This window comes from Scyliorhinus canicula, chromosome 4, assembly GCF_902713615.1.
Source record: "Scyliorhinus canicula chromosome 4, sScyCan1.1, whole genome shotgun sequence".
In the NCBI taxonomy this organism is placed as follows: Eukaryota; Metazoa; Chordata; class Chondrichthyes; order Carcharhiniformes; family Scyliorhinidae; genus Scyliorhinus; species Scyliorhinus canicula.
In genome coordinates, this window is record NC_052149.1 from 191,047,709 (window position 1) to 191,066,784 (window position 19,076).

The 19,076-nt window shown below is 41.3% G+C and overlaps 1 protein-coding gene across 6 annotated transcripts in view; it reads left to right on the forward strand.

The window, feature by feature from the left end:
• LOC119965254 (ras-GEF domain-containing family member 1C-like) overlaps positions 1 to 19,076 on the forward strand; it is a 250,134-nt gene that overhangs the window by 142,321 nt on the left and 88,737 nt on the right. The window contains exon 1 of one of the 6 annotated variants that reach the window (XM_038795748.1): positions 11,232 to 11,420. The exons of 1 other annotated variant lie outside the window; for it this stretch is intronic. The gene's annotated coding sequence lies outside the window, so the exon portion shown is untranslated. Of the gene's footprint in view, positions 1 to 11,231; positions 11,421 to 13,246; positions 13,366 to 13,444; positions 14,120 to 19,076 lie in introns of those variants that run through there. 4 more of the 6 variants (XM_038795749.1, XM_038795750.1, XM_038795747.1 and 1 more) reach the window with 4 other exon arrangements.

Consider the following 19,076-nt stretch of genomic DNA (forward strand, 5'->3'; position numbering starts at 1 on the left):
GCCTGATGGATAATTGAGCAGGTCAACAGCGGCAGCAGTATCACAATGAGTAGGAGGCCCACAAAGAAGATGTTGGAAGCTTGCAGGTAAATTAGTAAGGAGGGCTATAGGATTTTCCTTTTCTATTTTAATTAGGATAAATGTTTTATAAACAGAACAAGTAGATTCAGATTTCAAATTTTATGCATGTGTAGAATTTTTAGATTTTGAAAACATGAGCATTCGCAATATTTATTTGTCAGTTGCACATATTGTAAAAAGCCAACCTTCACATGCTGCACTAAATCTCCCTGCGGGTTTCGTCAATGCAGATTGCATTTCACACGGCATTTAATTGCTGGCAGAAGGGGCCTTTTTATTTCATTGTAGTCAGTTCCTGTCTTGGAACTGTAGCTTCACTGCTCTGAAAATGAAATGTTGCTTCACTAACACACTATCTGTGTGCAGTGGCCAGATGGTTTTTGTTCTCTACCTCAGAAAAAAGCAACAGACTGTTCTTATCAAGGCAGCAGACTGGCGACGGACTGAAGAAACATCTATCAAATGGAATAATATACCTCTTGCTTGTAGAGGCACCCTCCATCCTTCCTATGTGTGGCCAGGCAGTAGCTATAACAATTCCTCTTCCACAAAGGAATGTAAAAGCAGCAGGCCACACACAACTGACACACTTGCATCTTTCTGTGCTCATGAAAACCACTTTTGTTTTGAACTTCATTGCATCCTGATAGAACTTATGTATTCCTCTCCAAGATTTACACGTTAATGGTCAAATATACATATCGCCAATATTTGTATCATTGTGATTAACCATTATATACTTTTTCTATGCATGTATTCTGCAGCTTTCAGTTCTTGTCAGATAGCAGGATGAGGAGGGGAATTGAGAAGAGACACAAGTCAGGAAGATACTGTCATCCTCAATTATCTCAGTGACACTCGATGCCACAGGCCCACAGAGCTAGTCCAATGATCCACACAATTATCCCCTCTGTTTGGCTTAGAAGAGGCAGAGGTCCTTGTCCCTACTAGCTCTGCTCTGCTCCCTTCTAGTGTGTGCCACCTAGAGAGGGCAGAATATCACTGATTTTAGGAACAGAATTAACTCGCAGCCTCCTGCACTTCAGTACAGCTTTCCCTTTAAGAGGCAAAGATTGCCTTTAAGAGTTGGAAGCTAGCTGGAACACATGCTAGCTCTGCGCGCCTTTGACCCCGTTTTGTTCAGGTAGCCAGCAGCCTAGGTTACACTGGGCTACCTGCTGAAATCAGTCCAATGAAGGGGCAACACAAAATATCCATGTTACCTGTCTCCATGGGAATTGGTACAAATCATAACCCCACATCCAAGAGCAGGTGCACACCAATTTCTAGAGCTTTACCTCTGAAGATTTTCCCAATATTCACAAATTATATTTTCTAATTTTTGCATTATCTCAGAATAAATCACGGATAATACACACAATGGCCAGAGCGTCATACAACCTGCTTCAGTGGATAGATGAACATACAGTATGTTGTGTTCTCTATATTGCTTTACCTAGATGGCTTGGATGCATAATGTTGAATAAAGAAGAATCACGAGTTAAGAGAGAGCTGGATAAGATAGTGAGGCATGAGAGAGAGAGAGCAGTCTGCTAGTTAGAGATAGCATAGCTAGAAACCTTCTAGTAAGGAATGTGATCGAATCTTGGTTAGTAGTGAAATCAATTTATAGTTTCGTTCATCAACAAAGCTTTCTGTTCTTTATTCAGCACCATGCATCCGAGCGATCCAGGTGAGGCAAAATAGACAACACAGCACAATATTGCCTTATCCTGGAGTGATTTACCATTTTGTGTTTTTGGAGCCAGGATTTAATTGCACATTCCTGCTACCAAGAATAAAAAATTGCAGGTGTAGCTTTTGACTTTCAAAGGACAAAATACCTTTGGTTACCTATTGTGACTCCAGGTTTACAGCTGTTCTGTTTTGATTGTTTCACGAGACCTCTCTCTTCATTTTGATTATTAGAATGACTGAATCATAATTATCTATTGAGATCCCATTCAGAAATTTACAAAAGGTGGATGGAATAATAAATTGTACCAAATTTCATTAGATATCCTTGGACTTATTCTATCAGTGTCGCATTAATGGTGCATATCTTTGAATTAGACATGGAGAGAAAAGGTGTCTGGATCAACTGCAATGACAAAATAAACTTCCAATTCAACAACATACTAAATAGCAATAGCAGTCTGTAAATTTCAGCGTTCTGGCCAATTCTGAGTTCATCTCATGTTCGTGGGTAATGTTATTGTTGAACACATCACAAATGAATGCAGAGGTAAACATAGTAGGTTTGTTAGCATTTGAAAGATAGAAAGAAATTGCATTCATATAGCATCATCCACATCCTCATATAGTCTTAAAATGCTTCATGATCAATTAATTGCTTTTGAGGTTAATTGCAGTTATCCATAGAATCATAGAATCCCTACAGTGCAGAAGGAAGCCATTCAGCCCATTGAGTCTGCACCAACCCTCCAAAAGAGCAACCTACCTACACCCCCCCCCCCCCCACTCCTATATTCTCGTAACCTTGTAACTCCACTTAATAAACAATTACTGTTAATAGCATTGGATTCTCTATCTCTTAACTTTTATTACTGGCTGAAGGATGACTGAAGATAGAGGAACGAGGCAAGCCCTGCATTTTCTCTGCTCCTAATGAAAACATTTTTACAGAAGGGACCTTCATTAAGCTTCTAACTAACATAAACCGTGAGCCAACTTCTTGTATTAGGCAGTCTCCCAGAATACTTGCAAACCTTTTTAAAATTTAAATTTAAATTTAGAGTACCCAATTATTTTTTGTTTTCCAATTAAGGGGCAATTTAGCGTGGCCAATCCACCTAACCTGCACATCTTTGGGATGTGGGGGTGAAACCCACGCAGACATGGGGAGAATGTGCAAACTCCACATGGACAGTGACCCAGCGCCGGGATTCGAACCCGGGTCCTGAGCGCGCAATCCCAGTGCTATCCACTGCGCCAAATGCCGCCCCCGAATACTTGCAAACCCGCCGATATCAATAATGCAGTTTTTGTAATCATAGAAGCCCTACAGTGCAGAAGGAGACCATTCAGCTCTCCAAAAGAGCAACCTACCTTGCCGAAACCGGAGCACTGGAGAACTTGCAAACTCCACCCAGAGAGTCACCCAAGACTGGAATTGAACCAAGGTCCCTGGTGCTGTGAGGCAGCAGGGCGAACCACTGTGCAATCGTGCCGCCCTCCGTCAATTTATGCAAAGCATGGTCACAGCGTTATCAATGCGATAAATGACCAGTTAACCAGCTTTGTTGGTTTTAAGGTTTATGTTCACAGGCTGAACACAGTTTCCAGAATGTAGTGTGAAAAATGAACTGGAACCTGGATTTGAACCAATGAAACTTCTGCCAAAGATTTTTTTAAATGTAGCTCTATCTGTATTGTCACATTCAGATTACAACTGGTTAATGGGAATAACAGAATACCCTTTCAGCCAGGTTGATTCACTCAAGATCCAGTTTCCTCTGGGACACTCTTGTCTGAACATCCATTAGCCCATTATGGAGTGTGATAGCCTCTTTTGTCTGTAAACTGGAGGTTAAGATGTGTATTCATAGCTTGGCCCTGTTCTTTTGTGCACATGGGAGTGGGTAATCAAAATTCTAGATAGCGATGAAGAATTCAAGTCTGGATGTGTCTGGACAGAGCCATCTTTGGGGGGCTGGGTGGAGCTGAGTTTGAACAGGTGGGAGTGCTGAAGGATTTGGAAAACGATTGGAAGGGGCTATTAAAATCTGCCACAAAGGCAGGTTTTCAGACAGGGTCTGAAAGAGCCTTACTACCAGCAGCAATATGTTCTGTAATGCAAGAATCATTTTTGCCTACCTGTGTAAGTGGAGTTGAGAGCTGTCTGTTTATTTTACGTGCTGTTTAATGGAAAATGGTGTTTCAGAGGTAAGAGATACATGTATATTGCTCTTGTTAGTTTTGAAGTTAAAAGTTTAAATAGTGTTTATCTTTTGTTATAATAAAGTTGTATTTGTAAAAAAAAAAATTTCTAATAAATTTAGTGTACCCTATTAATTTTTTCCAATTAATGGGCAATTTAGCGTGGCCAATCCACCTAGCCTGCACATCTTTGGGTTGTGGGGGCGAAACCCACGCAAACACGGGGAGAGTGTGCAAACTCCACACAGACAGTGACCCAGAGTCGGGGTTGTATTTGTAAAAATAACCAAGCCCTATTTCCTATGCAATCACTTAAGGAGCAAATCGGCCTTTCAGCACAATCTTAATTTTTTTTAAAAGTTTTTCAGTTCTGGTCCAGTCTCTTAGCCACTGGGGGGATCTGGTCTGGCATCTGTAACAGTAGGTGCTGTTGAAGGAGGCTTGTTAAGTCGTGGCAAAGCATCTTGTAAATAGCACACATCACTGCCAGCATGTTCTGGTGGTGCAGGGAATGAATGTTTAAGGTAATAGATGGGGTACCAATCAAATGGGCGGCCTTGTTTGGATGGTGTTGCAAACCCCATGGAGGTCGCTAACTTTTAAAAAGATATTTGTATCCCCAGTGGCTGACTAAAAGAAGTTTCACAATGAGATCTCACGTTTTAAAGCTGTAACAAACGAACTAAAAGCAACTCCAACTAAATATTACTTAATGTCCATATAATACTCTTAACTACAAGATTGATAACTCTTTTAATGCTTCAACATGCCCGATAACTCCATGCTGCATACGTATATATTACAACACATTCTCAACAGGATTACCGACCTTTTTATAAGAAAGAGTTGACAGCCAATCCCAGCTCCCAATGGGTTCACATCTCCCCGTTTTACAGAGTTGAAATGTCCAGTAATGGTCAAAAGGCTCTTCCCTCGGAGGATTTCCAAATTGACAACCAGCAGCAAGGTCTACTCTGGTGATTTCTCCTCCCGGCTTCATCAGGGCAACATTTCCAGAGTGTTTAAAGCGCCATGGGATGTGTCTCTTCCAATGGAGTCTATCCACCGTCCGTATCCCACCTGGGAGCTTGCCGAGGACTCATAGCCTTCTCCACTCTGCTGACCACACCAGCTGTAGCTGTTTGTCTCTGTGACACATCTCTCTCTCTGCCCAACAACTGAGAAGCCAAAGGTCTGTCTGTATTAGGGGTTGTTTTAGCTCACTGGGCTAAATCGCTGGCTTTTAAAGCAGACGAAGCAGGCCAGCAGCACGGTTCGATTCCCGTACCAGCCTCCCCGGACAGGCGCCGGAATGTGGCGACTAGGGGCTTTTCACAGTAATTTCATTGAAGCCTACTCGTGACAATAAGCGATTTTCATTTTTTCATTTCATAATATCCTGCACAGGACCTATGGGGTGGGAATGCTTGGCTTCCCTGTACTCCTTGTGGAATACAAGCTCCGCAGCTAGGGGCAGGGTGTCTCAATTACCCAGTGTATATAATGTGAACCAGTAAGGCATCAACTGGGCTAGAACCAGGTAGGGATCTACCGGGTAGTGTATAGATAATTTGTGCAAATAAAGATTTGTTCTTATTTTACTCGGTGCAAACTCCCGGTGTCCTTATTAAACTGTCCACAGTTGGCCTAAATGCTCTTAAAGCATAACCATTTTATAAAACTTTACATTCTGAACAGTGATGTTGAGCTCCATTGTGTTGTTCAAGCTGCATTTCTCCAAGAAAATAGAGGGTATTCCATTCCTAACTTGTGCCTTTTAAGTAATGGACAAGGTTTGGTGAGTCAGGAGGTGAGTTACTCCCAGCCTCTGATCTGCTCTTGTAGTCATAGTATCTGTGTTGTTAATCCAGTTAGGTTTCTAGTCAATGGTAAATCACAGAATGTTGATAGTGCGAGGATTCAATAATAGTATCGCTGTTGAATGTCAAGGGAAGATGGTTAGATATCTCTCTTGTTTGTGAGAGCAAGTGACTGGCATTTGAATGTTGTGAATGTTAGTTGCCGCTTATCTGCCCAAGCCTGAATGTTCTCCAGGTCTTGCTGTACAGGCTACTTCATCTGAGAAGTTGAGAATGGTACCAAACATTGTGCAATCATCAGCGAACATCCCCACTTCTGACCTTATGATGGAAGGTAGGCGATTGATATAACAGCTGAAGATAGTTGAAGCTTGGACAGCATGCTGAGGAACTCCTGCAGTAGTGTTTCGGAACTAAGATGATAAACCACAACCAACTTCATAAATGCAAAGTATGACTCTAACCGGTGGAGAGTTTGACCTCTGATTCCCATTGACTCCAGTTTTGCTCGGGCTCCTTCATGCCACACTCAGTCAAATACTGTCTTGATTTCTTGGGTAGTCATTTTCGCCTCACCGTTTGAATTCAGTTCTTTTGTCCATGAGAGCGATCGAACGGCCTTGTCGTGCCCATATTGGTGGCATGATGAGGCCTTTAAATCTCGCAAGAGTTCTCTTGGGAGATGTACGATGCTCAGAACTAGATCTTGTGAGACGTTGCAATCCGGACCTGGCCCTCGCTGGGGCGAGATCCAGATTTAGATATTTAACTGAGCCATTAGTTGAGGGGATCCAGAGGCTGCTGTGGGGTATCCGAGGGGGGTGTCGAGGGATCGGGGTGGCATTTAAAATTGGCAGCATTTAAAAATTAGGTAAGCGCGTCCTTGGTGAGGCGCTTCTAACTGAAGCCAAACAACTGAGGCCCGTTTGATAGTGGGGTCATCCTTGATGCTGCAGGCACCGAGAAACGCCCTGCTACATGTGCCCAAAATTAAACTCTGTTTTTCTATGGGAACTCAGAAGTCCTCACAGAACCCAAACTGAGCACTGATGAGCAGGTTATTGCTCATCCAGGTGCCAATGTGGAAAACTGCTCAGGAATATCCTGTCCACAGAAAGCACAGAATTTATCCCATTTAGGATGATGGTAATGCCACACAACACAGTAGAGGATGTGTGAGGATGAGACTTAACCTGCACAAGGACTGTGTGGTGGTCACTCCAATCAATATTGTTATAGAAAACTGCAACTGTGGAAGTAGATTGGTGAAGTGAAGATCAGGCAGATTTTTTCCTCTTGTTGGTTCCATCACCACCATCCAAAGGTATCATAGAACCTACGACAGCCAAATGAAAAGCCCATCTAAGCTAACCCCATTTGCCTGTATTTGGTCCATATCCCTCTAAACCTTTCCAATCCATGTATCTGTCCAAATGCCATTTAAATGTTATCAATGTCCCTGCTTTGACCACTTCCTCCGGCAGCTCATTCCACATACATATCACTCCCTGTGTAAAAAGCTGCTCCTCAGGTTCCCATTAATTCCTTTCCTTCTTAACTTAAACCTATGCCCTCTAGTTCTCGGTTTCCCAACCCTGGGAAAAAGACTGAGTGCATTCACCTTATCCATGCCTCTCATGATCTTATACACCTCAATAAGATCACCCCTCAGTCTCTCATGCTCCAAAGAAAAACATCCTAGCCTGTCCAATCTCTCCATATATCTCAGTCCCTTGAGTCCTGGCAACATCCTTGTAAATCTCTTCTGCACTCTCTCCAGTTTAATAACATCTTTCCTATAGCAAGATTACCAAAACTGAACACAATACTCCAGGTGCGGCCTCACCAACGTCCTCAACAATTGCAACATAACTTCCCAACTTCTATACTCAAAGCCCTGACTGATGAAGGCCAGCATGCTAAAAGCCTTCTTCCCTGCCCTATCTACCTGTGACTGCACCTTTAGAGAACTATGTACCTGAACTCCAAGGACCTTCTGTTCCAAGATGCTCCCCAAGGTCCAACCATTCAACATGAAAACACTACCTTAATTTGACTTTCCAAAATGCAACACCTCACACTTATCTGTATTGAACTCCATTTGCCATTTCTCGGCCCACTTCCCAGCTGATCAAGATCCTGCTGCATTTTTGATAACCTTCCTCACTGTCCTAGAGTGCCTGGCCTGCTCAGTCAGTAGTGGTGCTACCAAGTGACTCTTGGTAATGCACATTGTAGCCCCACCCACCCAGAGTATCTTGCTACCCTGAGTGCTTCCTCCAATTGGTATTTAGCATGGAGCAACACTGGCTTATCAGCTGAAGGAGGATGGTCGGTGGTAATCAGCAGGAGGGTTACTTGCCCATTTTTGACTTGATGCATGAGGCTTTAGGGGACCCAGAGTCATGTACTCCCAGAGCAATTCCCTCCTGACTGTATACCACTGTGTCATCACCTCTGGTGGGTCTGTCCTGCCAATGAGACAGGATATGCCCAGGAACTGTGATGGAGGAGTTTGGGACGTTTGCTGTAAGGCACGATTCAGTGAGACTGATTAGGTCTGGCTGTCACAAGACTAGTCTGTGGGGCAACTCTCGCAATTTTGACACAAGCCCCCAGACATTAGTAGGGAGGACTGTGATTGGGTAGGGTGTGTCCCTGTCATTTCTGCCTAGATTGATACTAGATGGTCCGTCCAGGTTTATTCCTTTTTAACTTTTCTATAGTGGTTTGATATAACTTGAGAGGCTTGCTAGGCCACTTCAAAGGCAGTTAAGAGTCAATCACATCGCCATTAGCTTTCTTGACTCTTGCAAATTGTTTCTTATATTTCCTTTTTGCACCTATTACTTTTACTGTGTTCTTTTTATTAATTTTATAGCTCTGTGTCTAATAGATTTTGTTTTCCTTGCTTTCATGTAAGCTTTTCTTTTTGTTTGATTCTATATCTTACCTTATTTGTAGATTATGAATGCTTAACTATGCAGCCTTTGACTCTAACGCATATTTACTGGTTTGGAGTGGACCAAATATTTCTTTGACTGCTTCCCAGTGCTTGCCTGTGAATTGACCCATTAATAGCTCAACCCGTTTTACTGTAATCAATTCATTTCTCATCCCTTTGAAATTTGATTTACTTAAATTTAAAACTTTGCTTTGTGACTCTCTCTTGAACTTAATTTTAAAAGTAAATATAATGATTACTATTTACAAGATTTTCCCTTACCATCAGGTTATTAATTAAATCTAGTTTGTTACCCACTGCTAAATCTAGTATGGCCTGTTCTCTTGTTGCTTCTATAAACTAATTTGACTTTAGGTAGTGGGAAACTTCAACTTCTTGTGTCAGAGATAAAATTATGGTTGGGACCAATTATGTCATGGGGTCCAAAATGCATGTTTTAAAAAGAACCCCACAACTGCAGTTAGAACATAGAACAGTACAGGCCCTTCGGCCCTCAATGCTGTGCCAAGCCATGATCACCCTACTCAAACCCACGTATCCACCCTATACCCGTAACCCAACAACCCCCCCCCCCCCTTAACCTTACTTTTTTATTAGGACACTACGGGCAATTTAGCATGGCTAATCCACCTAACCCGCACATCTTTGGACTGTGGGAGGAAACCGGAGCACCCGGAGGAAACCCACGCACACAGGGGGAGGACGTGCAGACTCCACACAGACAGTGACCCAGCCGGGAATCGAACCTGGGACCCTGGAGCTGTGAAGCATTTATGCTAACCACCATGCTACCCTGCTGCCCCTGCTACCCTGCTGCCCCAGCTGTGTGTCTTCAAATTGAAGGTGTAGGGATCATTTCAGAACATCAGTGGATAAGTGACCCATTTGATTTTAGCTGCCCGTCCACCCAATTTCTGGTGAATTTATTGGGATTAATATTGACCCCAAGGTGTACTAAGCAACATTAAATATTCTTGGGGGATTTTAGAAAAGGTGGAGTAAGTAAGTCATTTGGTCCCTCATTTTGTGAGCCATGGCAGCTCTATGCTTTAATCCCTTTTCCATGTGCCTAAATATCATTGCTTCCCAACTATTTATGTTCCCTTTTTACACCTTCGTCAATTCTGCATCATTAGCGGGGTGTATTCCACACCCTCTCAATCCAGTGTGTCGAAGATTTATTTGTATTTTCACATTTAACTGGTTTAGTTCATGTTCTAAGATTGTGTCCTTGCGTTTTCAAAACAATTGAATGCTTTATGGTCTAAAGTACTCCACAAACTCAATGTCTGTTTATATGTCGCCCGTGTGGACAGCTAAGTGGCCCATTAAGCAAAAAAATAAGAACCCTGAGGCAAGTCACATTGAATGGATATGAAAGTCCAGATCAAGTCTGCTTCAACCCTAACATTGTGGAATAATGCCAAAAAGCAACAAAGCAACAACTGTTCCATAACCCCTTTCTTCAATTCAATTTAAAGATGAATTTCTGCAGAACGTTTGAATAATCTGTTTGGAAATATAGGAGGGATGTATTATTTTTAAAACAATTTTATTGGCATTTTCAAAATTATATACGTTACCGGTCGTTTTCATTTATTGAACAGTCCCAAAGGTTGTTTCTTATGTTTCTCTATTTACAGTCTGTCGCCATCTGGCTCAGCATACAATCCTCTCTCTCTTCCCCCCGCCCCCGGTCCTCCCTCGCTTTCATTTTTCTATCTTGCCCTGGCTATTTCTCCCTGGCCACTGGCTATTTGTTTATTTATGTGTTGGCCACAAACAGGTCTTGGAACAGTCATGTGAATGGCTCCCATGTTTTGTGGAAGCCCTCTTCCGACCCACGAATGGTGAATTTGATTTTCTCCATTTGGAGAAATTCTGACATTTCCGACAGCCAGTCTGCAGGAGGAATGTATTCTTATTGGATAAATCAAATATTATCAGTTGTTTGCTGCCAAATAGAGAAAATATTGGTTATATAGTAATAACTCACAGCACAAAGAGAGGGTACTCTGACAATCGTGTCTGTACCAGTTCTTTGTTATAGAACCCTGAACAAATCCTGTTATCTTACGCACTCCTTAGCTCTGTAACTTCCTCTGCTTTGATTTTTATTTACTTTAAGGATACAACGTCTCGACAGTTCAATATTGTGCTGATGCTTTGACTTCTTTGTGGAGCGAATAGTTGATTTGATTGGAACTATAATTAGAAGTTGAGTTGTGATTGTTTTCCAGGGAAAGATGGATGAAGGAATTCCGGTGAGTTGGCAAAAATAAAATAGAAACGATGCACTGTCAAAACGTATGCATCTCATCTGAGCTACAGGGGTAATTTTCAGCTTACTGCTGACAACATTTGTCCAAGCAGAATCTGAGGTTTGGCTTTCAGCTACTTTTCAAATAGGTCAGTAAATACTGTACGAATGATAAACAATGCCTAGGTTGTGATTGCAGTTGGATTGATGAGTTCAGGTCATAACTGTATGACAACCCTACCACTAAACAAACAGGAATCACCAGTAATGGCCTTTTTTCAAAGTACTAAGTGATTTCACATATGACAGAAGTGAGAGGGGAACACATTCTTTCCACTTTGCACTCAGTGAAGTGAATGGAACTGCAAATACAAAGGCGCACAACATTGACACTGTAAGTATATAATCCTTCAGAATAGACCAAATATTGAATTAGAAATATGACAATTCTGTGCTAAAAGTTGTGCATAAATGGGAACAGTTGATTTCATCATTAAATGTTGTTATTAAACATATTGATACTGAAGGCACAAAGTTAATCATGTAAGTAGTTTGGCAGACCCTGTTAACGCTATATGTCTAACCAGGGCATTTTATTCAAGCTAGTAACATATTATTAAATGGCAGCTATTTAATAGCAGGCGATGGTAATACCTGATAATGAGTATAAAGCATTCAGCTTTACTGCAGTGCATGCTAATGAGCTTTTACAGCATAGTGTAGAATTTCAGATTCAGGATCATACTTCATAAAATTGATTACTCCATCTCAAATATATTAAATAATTTTGAAACATCTTATATTTAATTTTGCGAAAAGCTATGTTTCCATTTGTCACTCAGTAATGGAATTATAATACCCATGGCTAGTAAACATCTGAACATTATGGCAGATTGAAATATCTCGTGGTTGATAATGAAAAGCCAGTGAATTGGCGTATTGTGTTACAATTGCACTTACTAAATATTACTTGTAAAATATCCCAAGTGCCAAGCTGTTAAGAGAACTGCTAACTCAATGCTATTAATATTCATAGCTTCATATTGGATTTATAATTTGTAGTATCTGTATGTCCCTCTGTGCACGTTTATGTCACTCAGATCTTATTTTTCTGACAGGATGTAATCAAAAATAAAGTAGATAAGCTTCAAGAATAATTAAAGGTGATTCTCCCTGATTACAGCTCGGGAGAACAAAACCCCAGCAGAACAAGGATAGCTTAAGGGCATTACACGAAGGAATAGAGATGCCTGCATTTGTTTTTAAAAACTCCTTATAGTAGTTTCAATATTTGCAGTGATTAGATGAAGAGACCAGAGAAGTTAAGTTTTGTGTATGGCTCATTTTCCGGAGCAAAAACACAACTCTTCGTTCCACAAATGCTGATTGATCTGTTGTTTCCAGGACTTTCTGTTTATATTCTTCAATGCTCTCTGTTTCCTCTAATTAAAACTCTTGATGATCAGATACTAACTATAAAGCATTATGCAGGTCTGCAGGATAATACCGCGGTCCACAATAAAACACTGAGCTAACCACTATCCAACTCATTGCTAGAGTCAGCGTATGTAAGTTACTATTGTCAGATTTCAATTCTTTAAGTGTTTTAAGATTGTTACAGGAGCCAAATATTGCCGTGGAGATAGGTGTTTTAAAAGTTTTTCTCTTATTAAGATAAATAATATTAAATATGAAAAACAAAGCTCTGATTGTTTTATAGCAAAAATGAGAAATATACCTTTTCCTTACAATTGTCATTGTAATTATAGATTATTATAATTAATACATTGCGATAGTCCGCATGTGTAACATCCAACTCAGTATTTGATTAGTTTCAGGGTTGTTGTCATAAAGCTAGGTTCCTATTTTGAGTCACGCCTACCTAAACAAAGGTACTGATATTTAGTCTGAACTCTGAAGTAATTGTTTAATGGGTTCGGAGCTGAGTGAAATCAGTCATCTGATTATGTTTCTCGTAATGAGATCTGAGCATGTGCAGTTTCTAGAGGAAATAGCAGTGTTAAACTTTAATCAAACATCCACAGATTTGTATTTAGGTCACTTGCTCTGGGTGAATACTCCAATAACATACATATCCTGCCTGTTTTAAATAAAATTCCCGAATGTTTCCGGGGGGAGTGCAAGTAAACTATGTTGGAGTTCACGAAATGATCTGCAAAATCCACTCATTTTCACTTCACGGTAAAACTGTGCTGGATGTCTACCATACAAAGGTGTGAAAGCAACTGAAATATTGATTTATTCATAACAAGTGTTGGCTTTAGCATAGAAAATCAGATCCCATTTTGTGGACAGCTCCTGATTTCATCTGTTACACGGTAGGCTATCCAGGCCATTGAAAGTAGTGCTGTGGTATAATCTGTTTCCAACTGCCTTTGACTCTGTTGTGCCGGCTGTGTGTGTGTGTATATGGGAGAGAGAGAGCGAGCGAGACAGCCATTGTGAAACAACCTTTGCCCTTAAGGCACAGGCTAATTTGAATGCATGCTTCAGTAGTACAGCAGACACTGGGAGAAAGTCTGATGTGGATTCCCAGCCGATCTTGGTATGGAATAAATTGCACCTGCCTTCAAAATACAGTCCGCAGCTCCAAGCTACATGGACTGACATATTCAGGGGCGCGATCTCTTTGTCAGCTCCAAAGCGGTTGGTTCGCCTTTCAGCACCCACATGTGAATGTTTCTGCTCCAGAGGCTGTGTGCACAAGCTTGATGACCAACCCCGAGTTTAACCCTCCCTCACGGTATCCTGTTTCACAGATCTGTGTCGCTGCTCACACAGCTGAGCTGTCTCCTTGGAGGTGTGTGTTTGCTCGTTCCTCCTTCCGCAAATTTGAGCTGCTCCTACCTCCATTGTATCAGTGAGCCATTTTAGGCATTGCTGGAGGATTGGGAGGATGGATTTAAAGTGCTAGATGTGCAACAGCAAGGTGACGAATCTGTACTCCAAAGATGAATGGAAAATAGGACCGTGAGCACTAAAACAGCGGGAGTCCCGAATAGGTGAAAACTGTACTTGGAGCTGGATCGTTCTGTTCACGGAAGAGTAATCGGTAAGATGTGTTGACTTCAGGTAACAGTTAAAGCCGACTTTATTAACTTCCTTTTATAATTGACATGACCGTGATAAAGACGAGTTTTAAGCACAGAATAGCTAAGTCATCGCAGCTGCTTGCATTGCACTAATGCCTGTTGTAGAGTATGTGAAATGTAAGTTGTTAAGAGGAAAATTTTTTGTCAGAGTTCCAATAAGAACGAACTGTAGGATGCCATTGTTGGTAGTCGGAATGCTAATTTTAATATTAACTGCAAGTTTCCAGTAAATTCATGCACTGGTCTCTTCCTGTTAGCTCTTAAGTTTCTTTTTTGAGGGTTCTCCGTCCCTTTCCTACCCTTGTACAGATAATAAATGCTTCATGCTCGTTTTGCCTTTTGTTAGGATTTGCTGTTATTCCTTTGACCCATGTTGGAACAGGAAATTTCAGACGCAGCAAATACATCCGAAGATGTCAACCTGCTTACTGTCCCTACTCCCCATCCATTTCCGGACAATGGTCCTTTAGCAATGCATCCATTCAAGCCTTGATTTCCAGATTCAATCAGTGTAATTTCCTATGTTCAAAGTAGGAAAAAGGATACAAAGAATAGACCAGAGCAACTAACACGGATCTGCTACTTTATTCATCAAAGTGATATATTTGATCCTCGAGTTGTATTGCTAGATTGGAATAACTTGTTTTAGGTTGAAACCCCCAAAAATGCCCCCCCCCCCTTCCCCTTTAGTGATTCGTTCAGATCAGCGTATTCTGTACAACCATATGCAAAGGGGGGGGGGGGGGGGCAGGACTGTTCAACTGCAAGGCATCTGTATGTCAATGTAACACTTTTTCAACTGAACACACATATCCATCTCTCCAATAGAATAACAAAATAATCACACCACTGAAATCCTTAAGGGAGAAACGCACCCAGCTATAGTAAGGATGAAAACTTTACTGACATAAAGAAAAGTAGTCAATGGTCACTATGGAGATTTAGGTCAAAGGGTGCTGGAATTTGCAATTGAATTTACTCAAACAACAACCTCTTAAGATGCAGACATTCCACATTTGAGGATTGCAACTGAAAGCTGCTTATTGTATTAGCAAAACTATGCTATGGTCAACAGTCAACTGAAGTTGAATTATACCCTATTGTCATTCATTTAAAATGCTCGGTAGGAATTGCAGGATAATATTCAGCATGTTCTTCCTCTGACTTTATTCCAAATCTGTGGGTTACCTCCTGGCACCATGCAGTGAAGTTGTTTCATTCCAGTGTAATATTTTGCTCATTGCAGTATACAAAGGCGATTCTTCTAATGGAGTAAATTGCATGGTTCAGTTAAATATTATTGCATTAGTTATAACAAATCTTTACTTTCAGTACTTAAATTATGTGAATGATCATGTTAATAATACTACAGTGGAAGAAATAATTTAACTCTAAATATTGTGAATTGTATAGTGAGGAGTTGTTAAATGGGAGATTGAGGAGTTGTTAAATGGGAGATTGAGGAGTTGTTAAATGGGAGATTGAGGAGTTGTTAAATGGGAGATTGAGGAGTTGTTAAATGGGAGATTTGATGATAGTTCCCATTTTCAAATGGCTGACTAGAACCAAGTCATTTTCTGCTGTGCACCTACAAGAGGACAATTTGCCAGTTTCATTCGTATTGTGTTTTAAAATAGGTCAGCTTGATGATGATTTCAACAGTTTGACATTTTTTTCCCCACCTGGAGGAACATATTTACCTGGATTTTATCACTGTGCCAGGCAACCCTCTGTAAACATTGTGTTGGAACTATACACCTTCTCATACGTTATTAACTAAATACTTCTGGGAGTAAAATATTTAAATGAAAGCCTAACATCCTAACGAACTACAAACTCTACACTTTTTTCCATCAGGGAGTATCCTTGTATTTTTCCTTGAAATGAAAGACCTGTTTCAATCAAATGATCGCAGAATTCAACTTTGTCTGATTAACCTGCACCACTATACAGTGGAGGAATAATAAGATTAATATTTATAATTCTAATACTATCTAAATTTTACGCACAAAAATCCTCTTGCTGATGCAATGTAGTTTGATTGTCTCAGTTCTTGACTCATGTGCTCCAAGTGAGAGGAGCAGTGGGGGGGAGAAATTATGATGACTAAGTTGTAGTTGGCTTTTACAGGCATGAGGTGGTCGCAGTTTGGAGCCACTGGATACGGTGTAACAGGATGTCCCTGCAATAGCCGAAGCCACGTCTGACAATTTAGTGGCTGCCGCTACCTGTGTTATCTGAGTTAATTTCTCAATTCTTTTTTGGTGCCTGATTAGTGTGAAAAGATATGCACCCATCTTGAGAGAGTGCTGTCTCATTGGACCCTGGAATGGATATAACATGAAAAGAAAAATAATCCACATTGAAAATCCATTAAATACGACCAGCAATTCATTATAATTTGATTAAACAAAAATACTTGTATGCTCTCTGCAAATATGGCCAAAGGGAAAAAATATTTAATGACTGAGGACTTGAACAATTCACCACGTTATTATATTGGCACCTGTAAAGTGATTTCAATTTACTACAATTTTCCATAATATTATTGAAAGAATTCGGCAAAGAAAACCTTCAATATAAAAATTGCACTTAATAAACTTGGTGAAAATACATTTTCAATCCACAATCAACTTGAAAGCACTGAATGTGCAAATGTGTTTATTTGTGGATTTTCTGGTGGCTTTGTCTCATTTGAGGTATTGGGAGGGGGGGGGGGTTAATTTGAAAAACTTTGTTTCAGAATTCGAATGGGGGGGCGGGGGACATGCTAAATTGTTCTGTATGAGGATTCTCAATCAGACATTTTCAGTTTCAAAATCATCTTTTTCTCAAATTACTCTTTCAGCTTTATGATTCAGGCGGCCTAAATTCTATAGTCATAGTTCAGAATATGAACCATACTGCCTTGCCAAATGGGTGAGAATTCAGATTTGTCAGTCAGCTACATGAGGAGGATTTTTTTTTGAATTGAACTATGGATTAGCTAAGGTAAAACATATCAGTACTGGAAAATGACAATGTTCACAGAAAAAAATCTCTTCAGATATATCCATTTCAGTCAGAATCTAATTCGAGTCCTTCGGTAAGAAGTCGGCCACATAGTCCTAGGGGGAAGTAGAAGGGGAAATCATGACTGGGATTTCCTGAATTTTGTCTGAACACTTTAGCTGAAAATAGTCTGAAGCATGCCTCAAATATAATGTCTGATATGGCAGAGCCACCTGGTCTCTGAAGATTTTGTCCTATAGCATTGTGTCTCTGGTTCGGAGATGTCTGTCCTTATGCACTGCAATCAATGTACCCTAATTGTGCCAAGCTACCCTTGAGCTATGTGTTCTACTACACTGCTGCCAGGGCACACACAACCCCGTGGGGAAAGTAACATTTTATCACAGATTAATGGTTTTGCAATAAACTGGAGATCTAAATTTGTGCCGGGGTACCTGGCTTACTCAGTAATCTTAATGATTGTTTGCTGATTCAGCTATTAATAAAAGTGTGACAGTCAAAAAATGTTATGTTCTAGTAAAGTAAATTATTGAAATCAATTTTGATACAGAACTCCAGTATTCACTTTCATATCTTTTTGATAGTTCCACCACCTGACTTTCAATAGTTGTACAGCAACATTTCAAATCCACTGGACAATTATACAGTTCAGCGTATTCTAGTTTTTCACTGTTTTCACTTGTAATCCTGTGTAATCAGTTGAGAACTATACGCAAACGGAAGGAGTATCAGCAATAAAACAAAACAATGTCTCCACCTGCACTCCCTTTAAGCACATTTCCTATTTGGTGTTTTAAAAAAAAAACCCAAGTGTAGTGAGGTATTTAATGAACAATCAGTGACTCAATGAATAATCAAACATTAGAGAAATGTACAATACTGCAGATGCTGGAAATCTGAAATAAAAGCAAAACATGCTCAGCAGATCAGGCAGTATCTGTCGAGATCGAAACAAGAGTTAAGTTTTCCGGTTGATAATTCCTCAGACCTGAATGGAGATGTTGAGTATTTCCTGCATTTTCTGACCTTAATTCAAACAAGGAACAAATATGTTCATTTGTTGTCTCTCCCTCTCCCTTCCTCTCTCCCTCTCGTGGGTACACACACAGTGGGCGCGATTTTCCCATGCCGTGCCATATGGGAGAATCGCCATTTGCGCCATTGTTTCCCACAGCGCCAGTCTGACACCGCAAGGCGATTCTCCAAGGAGCGGAGAATTGGCGACATTTGAGCCGGCGCGTTTTGTGCGGCGCCGTTCACGGGCCGCAGATTCTCCTACCTTGATGGGCCGAGCGGCTACACGGAAAAGGCAGAGTCCCACCGGCGTCGTTCACACCTGGTCACTGCCGCGAGAACTCTGTGCGTAGGGTCAGGTGCAGCGCACCTTTACCGGGGGGGGGGGGGGGCCTGCGATGGGGTCTGGCCTGCGATCAGGGCCCACCAATCGGCGGGCAGGCCTCGCCAGCCCCGGCCCTATTTTATTATGCGGCCGGCCCCTGAACCCCCATGCCATGTTGCGTCGGGGCCAGTGCGCTGAAGAAGTCCCCCGTGCATGCGCGGGTTGGCGCGGCCTAACTGCGCATGCACAGGTTGGCACGGCAGCCATTTGGCGCCGGGAAGGGAGGCTGGAGCGGCGTGAACCGCTCCAGCGCCATGCTGGCCCATCTTCGCACCGTTTCGCGCTGTTGTGAAACGCGCCCAGTAAGCCAGTAACGTGTGCAGCACTGGGTGAGGGAAGGGGTTGGGGATGCCATTGTATGTTGTTTTGGATTATTGATGGACGCAATGTTGTGATACGTGCTACTGAAGTTTGTACAATGTGTAAGAAACTGTCCAACGAAGTAGCTGCTTGTGTTTAATTAATCCTCACGGAGTTCTTTTAAACAAAGCAACAACATTTACATTTGCTTTTATTAAACTCCTCA